The sequence below is a fragment of the Arachis hypogaea genome, chromosome 13, assembly GCF_003086295.3.
Source record: "Arachis hypogaea cultivar Tifrunner chromosome 13, arahy.Tifrunner.gnm2.J5K5, whole genome shotgun sequence".
NCBI classification, from domain to species: Eukaryota; Viridiplantae; Streptophyta; class Magnoliopsida; order Fabales; family Fabaceae; genus Arachis; species Arachis hypogaea.
This window is the reverse complement of record NC_092048.1, coordinates 83101140-83108392: the sequence shown is the minus strand read 5'-3', so window position 1 is coordinate 83108392 and position 7253 is coordinate 83101140.

The following is a 7253-nucleotide window of genomic DNA, read 5'->3' as shown; positions in this document are numbered from 1 at the left end:
AAAAGGTGTCTGGCTGGCGTTAAACGCCAGAAAGGGGCAGCAGACTGACGTTTCATGCCAGGAAAGGTAGCAGAGCTGGAGTTTAACGCCAGAATTGGCACACAGAGGGCGTTTGAATGCCAAAATGGTGCAGGGAGTAGAATTCCTTGACACCTCAGGATCTGTGGACCCCACAAGATCCCCACCTCTTCTTCTCTCCTCTTCACACCTTTCCATAACACTCTTCCCCAAATACACTTGACCAATCACATCAATACCTCTTCCCCAAACACTATTCACCTATCAAGTCCTACCCTCTTCCCCATATTTTCTTTATCACGCACATCCATCCATCATAAACCCAACCTACCTCACCATTCAAATTCAAACCATTTCCCTCCCAAACCCACCCCTTCATAACCGAATTCCCTCTCTCTCTTACCCTATAAATACCCCTCCTTACAACCTTCAATTTTACACATCACAAACAATTCTTTCCCCTCTTGGCCGAAACCAACACTACCCTCCATCTCCTCTATTTCTTTTTCTTCTACTCCTTTCTTTCTTGTTTTGCTCGAGGACGAGCAAACCTTTTAAGTTTTGTGTGGAAAAAGCTCTGCTTTTCTATTTTTCCGTAACCACTAATGGCACCTAAGACCGGAGAAACCTCTAGAAAGAGGAAAAGGAAGGAAATTGCTTCCACCTCCGAGTCATCGGAGATAGAGAGATTCATCTCAAAGGTCTATCAAGACCACTTCTATGAAGTTGTGGCCAAGAAAAAGGTGATCCCCGAGGTCCCCTTCATGCTCAAAAAGAGTGAATATCTGGAGATTCAACGTGAGATTCGAAGAAGTGGTTGGGAAGCTCTCACCAACCCAATCCAACAAGTCAGAATCTTAATGGTTCAAGAGTTCTATGCCAATGCATGGATCACTAAGAACCATGATCAAAGTATGAACCCGAACCCAAAGAATTGGCTCACAATGGTTCAGGGGAATTACTTGGATTTCAGTCTGGAAAATGTGAGGTTGGCATTTAACTTGCCACTGATGAGAGGAGATCCTCATCCTTTCACTAAAAGGGTCAACTTTGATCAAAGGTTGGACCAAGTCCTCATGGACATCTGTATGGAAGGAGCTCAATGGAAGAGAGACTCAAGAGGCAAGCCGGTTCAATTAAGAAGGCTTGACCTCAAACCCGTGGCTAGGGGATGGTTGGAGTTCATCCAACGCTCTATCTTTCCTATTAGCAACCGGTCTGAAGTTACAATAGACCGGGCTATCATGATCCATAGCATCATGATTGGAGAGGAAGTAGAAGTTCATGAAATCATACCTCTAGAACTCTACAAGGTGGCGGATAAGCCCTCCACTTTGGCAAGGTTAGCCTTCCCTCATCTCATTTGTAACCTATGCAATTCGGCTGGAATTGTCATAGAGGAAGACATCCTCATTGATGAGGCCAAGCCCATCACTAAGAAGAAGATGGAGCAAACAAGAGAGCCCACTCATGGACCTCAACAAGAGCATGAGGAAATTCCTCATCAAGAAATCCCTAAGATGCCTCAAGGGATGCACTTTCCTCCATAAAACTATTGGGAGCAAATCAACACCTCCTTAGGAGAATTGAGTTCCAACATGGGGCAACTAAGAATGGAGCACCAAGAGCATTCCATTATTCTCAATGAAATCAGAGAGGACCAAAAGGCCATGAGAGAGGAGCAACAAAGGCAAGAAAGAGACATAGAGGAGCTCAAACACTCAATAAGATTTTCAAGAGGAAGAACTAGCCGCCATCACTAAGGTGGACCCGTTCTTTAATTTTCTTGTTTTTATTTTTCTGTTTTTCGAATTCTATGCTATATGTTTTGTCTATGTTTGTGTCTTTATTACATGATCATTAGTGTTTAGTGTCTATGTCTTAGAGCTATGAATGTCCTATGAATCATTCATCTCTCTTAAATGAAAATGTTTTTAATTGCAAAAAAACAAGAAGTGCATGAATTTTGAATTTTATCTTGAAATTAGCTTAATTATTTTGATGTGGTGGCAATACTTTTTGTTTTATGAATGAATGCTTGAACAGTGTATATTTTTTATATTGTTATTTATGAATGTTAAAATTGTTGGCTCTTAAAAGAATAATGAAAAAGGAGAAATGTTATTGATAATCTGAAAAATCATAAAATTGATTCTTGAAGCAAGAAAAAACAGTGAAAAACAAAGGCTTGCGAAAAAAAAAGAGAGAAAAAGAAAAATAAAGCAGAAAAAGCCAATAACCCGTTAAACTAAAAGTCAAGGGTAAAAAGGATCCAATGCTTTGAGCATTAATGGATAGGAGGGCCCAAAGGAATAAAATCCTGGCCTAAGCGGTTAAATCAAGCTGTCCCTAACCATGTGCTTGTGGCGTGAAGGTGTCAAGTGAAAAGCTTGAGACTGAGCGGTTAAAGTTGTGGTCCAAAGCATAAAGAGTGTGCTTAAGAGCTCTGGGCACCTCTAACTGGGGACTCTAGCAAAGCTGAGTCACAATCTGAAAAGGTTCATCCAGTTATGTGTCTGTGGCATTTATGTATCCGCTGGTAATACTGAAAAACAAAATGCTTAGGGTCACGGCCAAGACTCATAAAGTAGCTGTGTTCAAGAATCAACATACTGAACTAGGAGAATCAATAACACTATCTGAATTCTGAGTTTCTATGGATGCCAATCATTCTGAACTTCAAAGGATAAAGTGAGATGCCAAAACTGTTCAGAAGCAAAAGGCTACTAGCCCCGCTCATCTAATTGGAACTAAGTTCATGATAAGTTTGGAATTTATTGTATTTTCTCTTCTTTTTATCCTATTTTGTTTTTAGTTGCTTGGGACAAGCAACAATTTAAGTTTGGTGTTGTGATGAGCGGATAATTTATACCCTTTTGACATTTTTTTACGTAGTTTTAATATGTTTTAGTTACTTTCTATTATATTCTTATTAGTTTTTATTCAAAAATAACATTTCTGGACTTTACTATGAGTTTGTGTGTTTTTCTATAATTTTAGGTATTTTCTGACTGAAATTGAGGGACCTGAGCAAAAATCTGATTCAGAGGCTGAAAAAGGACTGCAGATGCTATTGGATTCTAACCCTCATGCACTCGAAGTGGATTTTCTGGAGCTATAGAAGCCCAATTGGCGCGTTCTCAATTGCGTTGGAAAGTAGACATCTTGGGCTTTCTAGCAATATATAATAGTTTATACTTTGAGACGATCCCTTGACTCTTGTCCAGCTTGAATAACATGATTAGGATCATATGACTGTTGGGTTGATGGATATGGACATGATATATATGGAGGTGGTGATTCTTAGGAGTAATTGGGTTGTAATTGGGGTGGATCTATGTACGGCTCATAGGGCTCATAGGGTGGTTGATATGGTGGAGAAGGGTTAGGTCATATGGAGGTGAATGGTGAAAAGGGACTTGTGAGTGTGGTGGTTCAAAGTTATGTTGAGGAAGGGGTTCATAGGCATATGGTGGGGCTTGTTGGTAACCACAAGGGGTCCACCATATTCATAATCTTGGTTTGCACCCTGGAATGGCTCTTGACCATAGTAATTTGGTGGAGGTTGGTTGTCACGAGAAGGTCCACCATAACTATTATCTTGGTATGCATTATATAATGGTTGTTCGTTATAGCGCATTAGAGGGGTTGTTGCCGAAAGGGTTAATCAAATCCTCGTGGCTCCTCCCATCTTTGATTATTCCAACCTTGATGCTTGTTCTCATTATAGCGTCCATTCCCTGCAACATAATTTGAACTAAACTCATAGCGAAAGGGATGAGAATTCATAGTAGCAAGTAAAAACAAAAACTAATAAAAAGTAATGAAAATAAACTCCTAAAACTAGAAATACTAACAAAGAAACGAAAAAGCAAATATTTACAATAACCAATAATAAGGCACACATTTGCAATTCCCCGACAACAGTGCCATTTTGATGAACAGTTTTCTGTCAGTAAAGAATTTCACAAATAAATTCTCGTTGCTAGTATAGTTTCTAAACCAACAGAGAATCCTTTCGTACAAAAACTTTCGTTGTCACTTAAGCAACCCCAATAAAATTAATAACAGAAGTATTTAAACCTCGGGTCGTCTCTCAAGGAATTGCAGGGAGTTGTATTTATTATTGGTTATGGAAGATTATCCTTTTGGGGTTTTTGAATAAGGAACAAGAAAAGTAAATTGCGAGAATTAATGTAATAAATAATAAAGCTCTTGGCAAGGTATGAGAACTGGAAATCCTATCCTAGTTGTCCTTATCAATTGTGATGAGAATTGTTCATTACTCCCACTTAGTTAACCCTTACTAAATAAAGGAAAGTCAAGTGGACTAATCAAATTAATTCCTCAAGTCCTAGTCAACTTCTAAGGAAAGACTAGCTTTAGAGGGATCCAAATCAACCAGCAAATTCTAACTATCAATCAACAAGGGAGTTTGATAACTCAAGTATCACCAATTACTCAACCAAAGCCAAAAGGAGAGAAATCTAAATATTGAAAGCATCAATCACATAAATTGAAGAAAGCAACCATAAGTCTGAAATACCTCAAATTGCATTAAATAAAGAAATCAATCTAACATGGAGTTCATAAACCAAATAAAAATAAATAAACTAAAGTAATAGAATAAATAAAAGTAGAAGAAAACTAAATTAAAGAAACATTGAACCAGAATTAAGAAAAGTAATCCTAAAACTAAAAGAATTCCTAAAACCTAGAGAGAGGAAAAGCCTCTCTCTCTCTAGAAAACTACATCTAAAACCTAAATTGTGAATAATGAGAAGTTGTATTGTTGAATGCATTCTCCCACTCTATAGCCTCTAATATGTGTTTTTTGGGCTGAAAACTGGGTTAAAAACAGCCCAAAAATCGCTTCCAGCAATTCTGATATGTCCAGCACACGGCACTGTCATGCGTACGCGTCGTCCACGTGTACGCGTGGATTGAATTTTTCCAGGTCACGCGTACGCGTGATCTACGCGTTTGCGTTACATAACAATATGGCAACTATGACAAATTATATATCATTTCGAAGCTCCAGATTTTAGCTTCCAACGCAACAAGAACCGCCTCATTTGGACCTCTATAGCTCAAGTTATGGTCGATTAGTACGAAGAGTCAGGGCTGACAGCATTAGAATTCCTTCAATTTCTTGTATTCCTTCCACTTTTGCATGCTTCCTTTCCATCCTCTAAGCATTCTTTCCCTATAAACCCTGAAATCACTTAACACACATATCATGCATCGAATGGTATAAGAGAGGATTACAATTGGTAAATTTATGGCCAAAGAAGCATGTTTTCAATCATAGCACAGAAGTAGGAATGAAATGTAAACCATGCAATTAGTATGAATAAGTGTGCAAAGGCTTATAAAAACCACTCAATTGAGCACAAGATAAACCATGAAATAGTGGTTTATCAATCTCCCCACACTTAAACATTAGCATGTCCTCATGCTAAGCTCAAGAGAAGCTATAGAGAGTGAGAGGAATGGTAAAAACTTATGAAATGCAACCTATCTATATGAATGCAACTAAATGTAAAATACGTCTATCTACTTGGTTAAAAGTAAATAAGTTCTCCAAGACAAACATAAATCAAATTTCACTAATTCAAATCACAGAATAAAGAACAAGTAAACTTGTAAGAAGATAGCTATGAAACAGGAACATAGAATCAAGCATTGAACCCTCACTGGTAGTGATATCACTCAATCTCAAGTGTCTAAGTTAATTCACTCCACTCTTCTCTAGTCATGCTTTCTAAAACTTTTTCTTCATCTAACCAATCAACAAATATTTAAGTATCAATGCAAACATCACAGTCTTTCAAGGTAATGGACTAAGTAAGGTGAGGATATATGTATGCCAGTGAGCTGAAATATGATCTTTAATAACCTAAGCTTCACCTAACATACACACATTACTCTATATAACTCTAAAATCATGCCTGGCTACCCAAAATTCCCACTTTGTATATTTCACATACTCATATACCGAATTTTCCTTAATTTCACCCCATATGCCTTGATCTTTTATTAAACTTGACATTGGGGTAATTTTGTCCCCTTATTTATTTATTTATTTTATATTAAATATATATATATATTTTTTTTCTTTCTTTATTTTATTTTTTGAATGATAAAAGCAAACATAATATATCAATGCACATGGGTTTTAATTTTTTCTGGTCTCACATGAGTATGCATCCAAATTTCCAATATTCAAATAAAGTACAAACACAATACATTCCCATTAACCCAATACCCACAGTTCCCCACACTTGGTTGACACACAATCTCTATCTTAGCTAACCAAATATTCAATTGGGGTGTTTAATTGTTTTCCGCTTAAGGCTAGTGATGTGGTAAAATATTGAACAAATTGAATTAAAGACTCAAAGTGGCTAACAAAGGTAAATGGAATGGTAGGCTATTTGGGATAAGTGAGCCAATAAAATGATGGCCTCAATCATATGCAAGCATGTAAATATACTAAATATTGACATATAAAGTGGAACAAAATATAGATTGCAATTATAGAGAAGAAAACACACAAGAATAAAATATTATGGTTAAATAATGTAACCATGTAATTAAGCTAAAATCTCACAGGTGTGTGTTGTTAGCTAAAATTCATGTTCCAATTATAGTCCTCAACAAGTTTAACACAAAAAAATTTCAATTTAATTAGTGAAACACTATAAAAAGGGTCTTGAAAAAGAAAATATTACTTCAACCAAGTAGTAGCTAAATGCACAAAATCAAACAAACATGCAGTCAAACATGCAATTGCAATAACTAATAAGGAAAATAAAACATTGGTGTTGAGAAGAAATTAACTAACCCACGGAAGTCGGTATCGACCTCCCCACACTTAAAGATTGCTCCGTCCTCGGTGCATGCTAAGATGTGCAAGTGGACGGGGGTTCCAACTGGCGCTTTTTCTCCAAAGATTGTGCAGATGGACTTGTCTGTCTCCCCATGTAAACGTCTTCCGGTTCCCTTCCTGGTGCCATCCTGAAAGAAAAAGAAGAAAGTAACCCAGAAATAAAGATAAGAAATAAATAAAGTATGGGTGGCTAATGCCACATAACAAGGGTCTCATTACATGGTAGCTACAACATGCAAGTAGAAATAGTAGAAGCAAATGGCATATCAATAGTGCAAAAATTGCAACAATGGGAGAATTAGTTAGTAATGAGGGACAATATAAATTCATGTCAATGCAAAAG